At 42.7% G+C, this 12,138-nt stretch overlaps 1 protein-coding gene across 1 annotated transcript in view; it reads left to right on the plus strand.

Moving 5' to 3' along the window:
• Positions 1-12,138, plus strand: part of LOC139758830 (zinc finger MYM-type protein 4-like) — a 58,530-nt gene that overhangs the window by 1,113 nt on the left and 45,279 nt on the right. The gene's annotated exons all lie outside the window — the stretch shown is intronic.

The raw sequence follows: 12,138 nt of genomic DNA on the forward strand, positions 1-12,138 counted from the left end.
CTGCATGCTCAGGCCCTGATTGCTCAAAATCTTTTTCACTCCATTCTTCCACCTCCAATTTGGTCTCCCACCTCTCCTAGTTCCCTCCACCTCTGACACATATATCCCCTTTGTCAATCTTTCCTTACTCATTCTCTCCATGTGACCAAACCATTTCAGTACACCCTCTTCTGCTCTCTCAACCACACTCTTTTTAATACCACACATCTCTCTTACCCTTTCATTACTTACTTGATTAAACCACCTCACACCACATATTGTCTTTAAACATCTCATTTCCAGCATATCCACCCTCCTCCACACAACCCTATCTATAGCCCACACTTCACAACCATATAGCATTGTTGGAACCACTATTCCTTCAAATATACTTATATTTGCTCATCTAGATGTTCTAACCATCCACACACTCTTCAACGCTCCCAGAACTTTCACCCCCTCCCCCACCCTGTGATTCACTTCCACTTCCATGGTTCCATCTGTTGCCAAATCCACTCGTAGATACCTAAAACACTTCACTTCCTCCAGTTTTTCTCCATTAAACTTACCTCCCAATTGACTTGTCTCTCAACCCTACTGTACCTAATAACCTTGCTCTTATTCGTATTTACTCTCGGCTTTCTTCTTTCACCCACTTTACCAAACTCAGTTACCAGCTTCTGCAGTTTCTCACCCGAATCATCCACCAGCGCTGTATCATCAGCTAACAACAAACTCCCTTCCCAAGCCCTCTCATCCACAATAGACTGTATACTTGCCACTCTCTCCAAAAACTCTTGCATTCACCTCCGTAACAACCTTATCCATAAACAAATTAAACAACCTTGGAGACATCACGCAACCCTGCCGCAAACCGACATTCACTGAGAACCAATCACTTTCCTCTCTTCCTACTCGTACACATGCCTTACATCCTCGATAAAAACTTTTCACTGCTTCTAATAACTTGCCTCCCACACCATATACTCTTAATCCCTTCCACAGAGCATCTCTATCAACTCTATCATATGCCTTCCCCAAATCCATAAATGCTACATACAAATCCATTTGTTATCCATAAACAAATTAAACAACCTTGGAGTCATCACGCACCCCTGCCACAAACCGACATTCACTGAGAACCAATCACTTTCCTCTCTTCCTACTCATACACATGCCTTACATCCTCGATAAAAGCTTTTCACTGCTTCTAATAACTTGCCTCCCACACCATATACTCTTAATCCCTTCCACAGAGTATCTCTATCAACTCTATCATATGCCTTCCCCAAATCCATAAATGCTACATTCATATCCATTTGTCTTTCTCACATACATTCTTCAAAGCAAACACCTGATCCACACATCCTCTACCACTTCTGAAACCACACTGCTCTTCCCCAATCTGATGCTCTGTACATGCCTTCACCCTCTCAATCAATACTCTCCCATATAATTTCCCAGGATTACTCAACAAACTTATACCTCTGCAATTTGAACACTCACCTTTGTCCCCTTTCCCTTTGTACAGTGGCACTATGCATGCATTCTGCTAATCCTCAGTCACTTCACCATGAGTCATACATGCATTAAATAATCTTACCAACCAGTCAACAACACAGTCACCCCCTTTATTATTTGTTATACTTAATTGTTGTCTCATGTCAGCAAGATATCCCAAGGAAACAGACGAGGAATGGCCCAACCCACCCACATACACACTTATATACATAAATGCCCATACATGCACATATACATACATATACATTTCAACGTATACATACATTTACATAGACATATACGTATATACACATGTACATATACTGTGCTGCCTTCATCCATTCCTGTTGCCATCCCACCACACATGAAATAGCATTGGTACCCCCTACTTCAGCGAGGTAGCACCAGGAAAACAGACTAAAAAAAGGCCACATTCATTCACACTCAGTCTCTAGCTGTCATGTGTAATGCACCGAAACCACAGCTCCCTCTCCACTTCCAGGCCCCACAGACCTTTCCGTGGTGTATCTCAGACGTTTCATAGGCCCTGGTTTAGTACATTGACAGCACGTTAACCCCAGTATACCACATCATTCCAGTTCACTCTATTCCTTGCACACCTGTCACTCTCCTGTATGTTCAGGCCCCAATCGCTCAAATCTTTTTCACGCAGTCCATCCACCTCCAATTTGGTCTCCCACTTTTCCTTGTTCCCTCCACCTCTGACACATTTATCTTTGTCATTCTTACATCTTATTCTTTCCATATGTCCATACCCTTTCAACACACCCTCCTCTGTTCTCACAACTGTACTTTTTTTTTTTCCTCAATTCTCTGTTAACCTTTCATTGCCTACTTGATCAGACCACCTCACACCACATACTGTCCTCATACATTTAATTTCCAACACATCCACCCTATTCCGCACACCCCTATCTATAGCCCATGCCTTGCAACCATATAAAAGTGTTGGAACTACTATTCCTTTAAACCTACTCATTTTTGCTCTGAGATAAAGTTCTCACCCTCCACACATTCTTCATCGCTCTAAGAACCTTCGCTCCCTCCCCCACCCTGTGACTCACCTCTGCTTCCATGGTTCCGTTTGCTGCTACGTTCACTCCCAGATATCTAAAACACTTCACTTCCTCTAATGTTTCTCCATCCAAACTTACACCCCAATTAACTTGTCCCTCAACCCTATTGAACCTAATAACCTTGCTCTTATTTACATTTACTCTAAACTTTCTCCTTTCACATACTTTTCCATACTCAGTCACTAAATGATGCAGTTTTTCACTTGAATCAGCAAGCCCTGTCATCCCAAAAGACTGCATTTATAATTTTTTTTTTACTATAATTGATTGCCGTTCCCCACGTCAGAGGTAGCGCCATGAAACAGATGAAGAATGGCTCATCCACTCGTATACCAAAGTGGAGGGGGAAGGATGGAGTGAAAAAGATTTTGAGTGATTGTGGCCTGAACATACAAGAGGGTGAAAGGCGTGCAAGGAATAGAGTGAATTGGAATGATGTGGTATACCGGGGCTGACATGCTGTCAATGGATTGAACCAGGGCAGGTGAAGCATCTGGGGTAAACCATGGAAAGTTTTGTGGGCCCTGGATGTGGAAAGGGAGCTGTGGTTTGGGTGCATTACACATGACAGCTAGAGACTGAGTGTGAACGAATGTGGCCTTGGTTGTTGTTTCCTGATGCTACCTCGCATGAACACGGGGGAGGGAGTTGTCATTTCATGTGTGGCTGGGTGGCGGCAGGAATGGATGAAGGCAGCATGTATGAATATGTACATGTGTATATATGTATATGTATGTATACATCGAAATGTATAAGTATGTATATGTGTGTGTGTGGGCATTATGTATATACATGAGTATGTGGGTGGGTTGGGTCATTCTTTCGTCTGTTTCCTTGCGCTACCTCACTAATGCAGGAGACAGCGTCAAAGTATGTTTGAAGGAATAGTGGTTCCAACAATGTTGTATGGTTGCGAGGCGTGGGCTATGGATAGAGTTGTGCGTAGGAGGATGGATGTGCTGGAAATGAGATGTTTGAGGACAATGTGTGGTGTGAGGTGGTTTGATCGAGTAAGTAACGTAAGGGTAAGAGAGATGTGTGGAAATAAAAAGAGCGTGGTTGAGAGAGCAGAAGAGGGTGTTTTGAAGTGGTTTGGGCACATGGAGAGAATGAGTGAGGAAAGATTGACCAAGAGGATATATGTGTCGGAGGTGGAGGGAACGAGGAGAAGAGGGAGACCAAATTGGAGGTGGAAAGATGGAGTGAAAAGGATTTTGTGTGATCGGGGCCTGAACATGCAGGAGGGTGAAAGGAGGGCAAGGAATAGAGTAAATTGGAGCGATGTGGTATACAGGGGTTGACGTGCTGTCAGTGGATTGAATCAAGGCATGTGAAGCGTCTGGGGTAAACCATGGAAAGCTGTGTAGGTATGTATATTTGCGTGTGTGGACGTGTGTATGTACATGTGTATGGGGGGGGTTGGGCCATTTCTTTCGTCTGTTTCCTTGCGCTACCTCGCAAACGCGGGAGACAGCGACAAAGTATAAAAAAAAAAAAAAAAAAAAAAATATATATATATATATATATATATATATATATATATATATAGTTAGTGCATAGTGCCATTGTACAAAGGCAAAGGGGATAAGAGTGAGTGCTCAAATTACAGAGGTATAAGTTTGTTGAGTATTCCTGGTAAATTATATGGGAGGATATTGATTGAGAGGGTGAAGGCATGTACAGAGCATCAGATTGGGGAAGAGCAGTGTGGTTTCAGAAGTGGTAGAGGATGTGTGGATCAGGTGTGTGCTTTGAAGAATGTATGTGAGAAATACTTAGAAAAGCAAATGGATTTGTATGTAGTATTTATGGATCTGGAGAAGGCATATGATAGAGTTGATAGAGATGCTCTGTGGAAGGTATTAAGAATATATGGTGTGGGAGGCAAGTTGTTAGAAGCAGTGAAAAGTTTTTATCGAGGATGTAAGGCATGTGTACGTGTAGGAAGAGAGGAAAGTGATTGGTTCTCAGTGAATGTAGGTTTGCGGCAGGGGTGTGTGATGTCTCCATGGTTGTTTAATTTGTTTATGGATGGGGTTGTTAGAGAGGTGAATGCAAGAGTTTTGGAAAGAGGGGCAAGTATGAAGTCTTGGGGATGAGAGAGCTTGGGAAGTGAGTCAGTTGTTGTTCGCTGATGATACAGCGCTGGTGGCTGATTCATGTGAGAAACTGCAGAAGCTGGTGACTGAGTTTGGTAAAGTGTGTGAAAGAAGAAAGTTAAGAGTAAATGTGAATAAGAGCAAGGTTATTAGGTACAGTAGGGTTGAGGGTCAAGTCAATTGGGAGGTGAGTTTGAATGGAGAAAAACTGGAGGAAGTGAAGTGTTTTAGATATCTGGGAGTGGATCTGGCAGCGGATGGAACCATGGAAGCGGAAGTGGATCATAGGGGTAAAACCATGGAAAGTTTTGTGGGGCTTGGAAATGGAAAGGGAGCTGTGTTTTCAGTGCATTACACATGACAGCTAGAGACTGAGTGTGAGTGTGAACAAATGTGGCCTTTTTTTTGTCTTTTCCTAGTGCTGCCTTGGGGGGGTGGGGGTGTGTAGCTATTTTCATGTGTGGCAGGGAGCGACAGGAATGGATGAAGGCAGCAAGCATGATTATGTGCATGTGTATATATGTATATGTCTGTGTAGGTATATGTATGTATAGGTTGAAATATATAGGTATGTATACGTACGTGTGTGGACATTTATGTATATGCATGTTTATGTGGGTGGGTTGTACCATTCTTTCGTCTGTTTCCTTGCGCTACATCACTAACATTGGAGATGGTGATTAAGTATAAAAAAAAAAAAAAAAAAAAATATATATATATATATATATATATATATATATATATATATATATATATATATATATATATATATATATATATATTTTTTTTTTGATTTGTCGCTGTCTCCCGCGATTGCGAGGTAGCGCAAGGAAACAGACGAAAGAAATGGCCCAACCCACCCCCATACACATGTATATACATACGTCCACACACGCAAATATACATACCTACACAGCTTTCCATGGTTTACCCCAGTCGCTTCACATGCCTTGATTCAATCCACTGACAGCACGTCAACCCCGGTATACCACATCGCTCCAATTCACTTTATTCCTTGCCCTCCTTTCACCCTCCTGCATGTTCAGGCCCCGATCACACAAAATCTTTTTCACTCCATCTTTCCACCTCCAATTTGGTCTCCCTCTTCTCCTCGTTCCCTCCACCTCCGACACATATATCCTCTTGGTCAATCTTTCCTCACTCATTCTCTCCATGTGCCCAAACCACTTCAAAACACCCTCTTCTGCTCTCTCAACCACGCTCTTATTATTTCCACACATCTCTCTTACCCTTACGTTACTCACTCGATCAAACCACCTCACACCACACATTGTCCTCAAACATCTCATTTCCAGCACATCCATCCTCCTGCGCACAACTCTATCCATAGCCCACGCCTCACAATCATACAACATTGTTGGAACCACTATTCCTTCAAACATACCCATTTTTGCTTTCCGAGATAATGTTCTCGACTTCCACACATTCTTCAAGGCCCCCAGAATTTTCGCCCCCTCCCCCACCCTATGATCCACTTCCGCTTCCATGGTTCCATCCGCTGCCAGATCCACTCCCAGATATCTAAAACACTTCACTTCCTCCAGTTTTTCTCCATTCAAACTCACCTCCCAATTGACTTGACCCTCAACCCTACTGTACCTAATAACCTTGCTCTTATTCACATTTACTCTTAACTTTCTTCTTCCACACACTTTACCAAACTCAGTCACCAGCTTCTGCAGTTTCTCACATGAATCAGCCACCAGCGCTGTATCATCAGTGAACAACAACTGACTCACTTCCCAAGCTCTCTCATCCCCAACAGACTTCATACTTGCCCCTCTTTCCAAAACTCTTGCATTTACCTCCCTAACAACCCCATCCATAAACAAATTAAACAACCATGGAGACATCACACACCCCTGCCGCAAACCTACATTCACTGAGAACCAATCACTTTCCTCTTTTCCTACACGTACACATGCCTTACATCCTCGATAAGGCATATATATATATATATATATATATATATATATATATATATATATATATATATATATATATATATATACATGTACTTAATTCATACTTGCTGCCTTTTATTCATTCCCTTTGCCACGGCGCCACACATGAAATGACACTCCCTTTCCCCCGCACGTGCACGAGGTAGCGCTATGAAAAGACAACAAAGGCCTCATTTGTTCACACTCAGTCTCTAGCTGTTATGTATAATGCACCAAAACCATGGCTCCCTTTCCACATCCAGGCCCCATAAATTTTTCCATGGTTTACCCAGATACTTCACATGCCCTGGTTCAATCCATTGACAGCATGTCGACCCCGTTATACCACATCGTTCCAATTCACTCTATTCCTTGCACACCTTTCACCCTCCTGCATGTTCAGTCCCTGATCTGTCAATCTTTCCTCACTCATTCTCTCCATGTGACCAAACCCTTTCAATACATCCTCTTCTACTCTCTCAACCACACTCTTTTTATTACCATACATCTCTCTTACCCTTTCATTACTTACTCGATCAAACCACCTCACACCACATGTTGTCCTTAAACATCTCATTTCCAACACATCCACCCTCCTCTGCACAACCCTATCTATAGCCCACACCTTGCAACCATATAACACTGGTGGAACCACTATTCCTTCAAACATACCCATTTTTGCCCATCTAGATAATATTCTCGCCTTTCACACACTCTTCAACACTCCCAGAACTTTTGCCCCCTCCCCCACCCTGTGACTCACTTCCGCTTCCATGCTGCCAAATTCACACCCAGATATCTAAAACACTTCATTTCCTCCAATTGTTCTCCATTCAAACTAACCTCCCAGTTGCCTTGCCCCTCAACCCTACTGAACCTAATAACCTTGCTCTCATTCACATTTACTCTCAGCTTTATTCTTTCACACACTTTACCAAACTCAGTCACCAGCTTCTGCAGTTTCTCACCCGAATCATCCACCAGCGCTGTATCATCAGCGAACGACTGACTCACTTTCCAAGCCCTCTCATTGACAACAGACTGCATACTTGCCCCTCTCTCCAAAACTCTTGCATTCACCTCCCTAACAACCCCATCCATAAACAAATTAAACAACCATGGAAACATCACGCACCCCTGCTGTAAACCGACATTCATTGGAAACCAGTCACTTTCCTCTCTTCCTACTCATACACATGCCTTACATCTTCAATAAAAACTTTTCACTGCTTCTGGCAACTTGCCTCCCACACCATGTACTCTTAATACCTTCCACAGAGCATCTCTATCAACTCTATCATATGCCTTCTCCAGATCCATAAATGCTACATACAAATCCATTTGTTTTTCTAAGTTTTTCTCATACTTTCTTCAAAGCAAACACCTGATCCTTCTGTCCTCTACCACTTCTGAAACCACACTGCTCTTCCCCAATCTGATGCTCTGTACATGCCTTCACCCTCTCAACAGTACCCCCCCATATAATTTCCTTGAAATACTCAACAAACTTATACCTCTGTAATTTGAACACTCACCTGTCCCTGGGGATAAGGGGGAAAGAATACTTCCCTCGCATTCCCCATGTGTTGTAGAAGGCGACTAAAGGGGACGGGAGGGGGGGGGTAAGAAACCCTCCCCTCCATGTATTTTAACTTTCTAAATGGGGAAACAGAAGGAGTCACGCGGGAAGTGCTCATCCTCCTCGAAGGCCCAGGTTAGGGTGTCTAAATGTGTGTGGATGCAACCAAGATGAGAAAAAAGGAGAGGTAAGTAGTATGTTTGAGGAAAGCAACTTTGATGTTTTGGCTCTGAATGAAATGAAGCTCAAGGGTAAAGGGGAAGAGTGGTTTGGGATTGTTTTGGAAGTAAAGTCAAGGGTTGGTGAGAGGAGAAGAGGAAGGGAAGGAGTAGCACTACTGAAACATGAGTGGTGGGAGTATGTGAGAGTGTAAGAAAGTAAACTATACTTGATATGGGTAAAACTGAAAGTGGATGGAGAAATGGGTGATTATTGATGCCTATGCACCTGGGCATGAGAAGAATGACCATGAGAGGCAAGTGTTTTGGGAGCAGCTGAGTGAGTGTGTTAGTAGTTTTGATGCACGAGACCAGGTTATAGTGATGGGTAATTTGAATGCAAAGTGAGTAATGTGGCAGTTGAGGGAATAATTGGTGTATATGGGGTGTTCGGTGTTGTAAATGGAAATGGTAAAGAGCTTGTAGATTTGTGTGCTGAAAAAGGACTGGTGATTAGGAATATCTTGTTTAAAAAGAGAGATATACATAAGTATATGTAAGTAGGAGAGATGGCCTGAGAGCATTACTGGATTACATGTTGATTGATAGGTGCATGAAAGAGAGACTTTTGAATGTTAATGTGCTGAGAGGTGCAACTGGAGGGATGTCTGATCATTATCTTGTTGAGGTGAAGGTGAAGATTTGTAGAGGTTTTCATTAAAGGAGAAAATGTTGGGGTGAAGAGAGTGGTGAGAGTAAGTGAGCTTGGGAAGGAGACTTGTGTAAGGGAGTACCAGGAGAGACTGAGTGCAGAATGGAAAAAGATGAGAACAAAGGAGGTAAGGGGAGTGGGGGAGGAATGGGATGTATTTAGGGAAGCAGTGATGGCTTGCGCAAAAGATGCTTTTGGCATGAGAAAAGTAGGAGGTGGGCAGATTAGAAAGGGCAGAGTGGTGGGATAAAGAAGTAAGATTATTAGTGAAAGAAAAGAGAGGCATTTGGACAATTTTTTTTCAGGGAAATTGTGCAAATGACAGGAAGATGTATAAAAGAAAGAGGCAGGAGGTAAAGAGAAAGGTGCAAGTGGTGAAAAAGAGGGCAAATGAGAGTTGGGGTGAGAGAATATCATTGAATTTTAGTGAGAATGAAAAGATGTTTTGGAAGGAGGTAAATAAAGTGCGTAAGACAAGAGAAGAAATGGGAACATCGGTGAAGGGGGCCAACGGGAAGGTAATAATAAGTAGTGGTGATGTGAGAAGGAGATGGAGTGAGTATTTTGAAGGTTTGTTGAATGTGTTAGATGATAGAGTGGGAGATATAGGGTGTTTTGGTCGAGGTTGTGTGCAGAGTGAGAGGGTTAGGGAGAACGATTTGGTAAACAGAGGAGTTAGTGAAAGCTTTGCGGAAGATGAAAGCTGGCAAGGTGGTGGGTTTGGATGGTATTGCAGTGGAATTTATTGAAAAAGGGGGTGACTGTGTTGTTGACTGGTTGGTGAGGATATTCAATGTATGTATGGCTCATGGTGAAGTGCCTGAGGATTGGTGGAATGCATGCATAGTGCCATTGTACTCAAGGCAAAGGGGTAAAGTTGAGTGGTCAAATAACAGAGGTATGAGTTTGTTGAGTATTCCTGGTAAATTATATGGGAGGGTATTGATCGAGAGGGGGAAGGCATGTACAGAGCATCAGATTGGGGAAGAGCAGTGTGATTTCAGAAGTGATAGATTATGTGAGGATCAGGTGTTTGCTTTGAAGAATGTATGTGAGAAATACATAGAAAAACAAATGGATTTGTTTTAGCATTTATGGATCTGGAGAAGGCATATGATAGAGTTGATAGAGATGCTCTGTGGAAGGGATGAAGAGTATATTGGTGTGGGAGGCAAGTAGTTAGGAGTGAAAAGTTTTTATCAAGAATATAAGGCATGTGTACGAGTAGGAAGAGAGAAAAGTGATTGGTTCCCAGTGAATGTCGGTTTGTGGCAGGGTGCGTGAAGTCTCCATGGTTGTTTAATTTGTTGATGGATGGGGTTGTTAGGGAGGTGAATGCAAGAGTTTTTTAGAGAGGGGCAAGTATGCAATCTGTTGTTGATGAGAGAGCTTGGGAAGTGGGTCAGTTGTTGTTCACTGATGATACAGCGCTGGTGGCTGATACGGGTGAGAAACTGCAGAAGCTGGTGACTGAGTTTGGTAAAGAGTGTGAAAGAAGAATGCTGAGAGTAAATGTGAATAAGAGCAAGGTATTAGGTACGGTAGGCTTGAGGGACAAGTCATTTGGGAGGTAAATTTGAATGAAGAAAAACTGGAGGAAGTGAAATGTATTAGATATCTGGGAGTGGATTTGGCAACGGGTGGAGCCATGGAAGCAGAAGTGAGTCACAGGGTGAGGGAAGGGGCGAAGGTTCTGGGAGCATTGAAGAGTGTGTGGAAGGCAAGAACATTATCTCAGAAAGCAAAAATGGGTATGTTTGAAGGAATAGTGGTTCCAACAATGTTAAATGGTTGCAAGGCATGGGCTCTAGATAGGGTTGTGCAGAGGAGGGTGGATGTGTTGGAAATGAGATGTTTAAGGACAATATGTGGTGTGAGGTGGTTTAATCGAGTAAGTAATGAAAGGGTAAGAGAGATGTGTGGTAATAAAAAGAGTGTGGTTGAGAGAGCAGAAGAGGGTGTATTGAAATGGGTTGGACGCATGGAGAGAATGAGTGAGGAAAGATTTGACAAAGAGGATATATGTGTCAGAGGCGAAGGGAACGAGGAGAAGTGGGAGACCAAATTGAAGGTGGAAGGATGGAGTGAAAAAGATTTCTAGCGATCGGGGCCTGAATATGCTGGAAGGTGAAAGGCGTGCAAGGAATAGAATGAATTGGAATGATGTGGTATACCAGGGTCAACTTGCTGTCAATGGATTGAACCAGGGCATGTGAAGTGTCTGGTGTAAACCATGGAAAGTTTTGTGGGGCCTGGATGTGGAAAGGGGGCTGTGGTTTCGATGCATTATACATTACAGCTAGAGACTGAGTGTGAACAAATGTGGCCTTTGTTGTCTTTTCGTAGCGCTACATGTGCACGTGTGGGTGGAGGGGAGGTGTCATTTCATGTGTGGTGGGGTGGTGACGGGAATGAATAAAGGCAACAAGTATGAATTGTGTACATATGTTTATATGTATATGTCTGTGTACATATATATGTATATGTTGAAATGCATAGTTATGTATATGTTCGTGTGTAGACATGTATGTATATACATGTGTATATGGGCAGGTTGGGCCATTCTTTCGTTTGTTTCCTTGTGCTACCTCGCTAACACAGGAGATAACGACAAAGTGTAATAAATAAAATAGATGAATAGATAAGATAGTGAGAACAAAGGACAAAGGATGTAAGGGGTGTGGGGGAGGAATGGGATGTATTTAGGGAAGCAGTGATGGCTTCAGCAAAAGATGCTTGTGGCATGAGAAGTGTGGGAGTTGGGCAGATTAGAAAGGGTAGTGAGTGGTGGGATGAAGAAGTAAGATTATTAGTGAAAGAGAAGAGAGAGGCATAAAGACGATTTTTGCTGGGAAAAATGCAAATGAGTGGGAGATGTATAAAAGAAAGAGGGAGGAGGTCAAGAGAAACGTGCAAGAGGTGAAAAAGAGGGCAAATGAAAGTTGGGGTAGAGAGTATCATTAAATTTTAGGGAGAATAAAAAGATGTTTTGGAAGGAGGTAAATAAAGTGTGTAAGACAAGGGAGCAAATGGGAACATCAGTGAAGGGG

The sequence above is a fragment of the Panulirus ornatus genome, chromosome 31 (genome assembly GCF_036320965.1).
Source record: "Panulirus ornatus isolate Po-2019 chromosome 31, ASM3632096v1, whole genome shotgun sequence".
NCBI classification, from domain to species: Eukaryota; Metazoa; Arthropoda; class Malacostraca; order Decapoda; family Palinuridae; genus Panulirus; species Panulirus ornatus.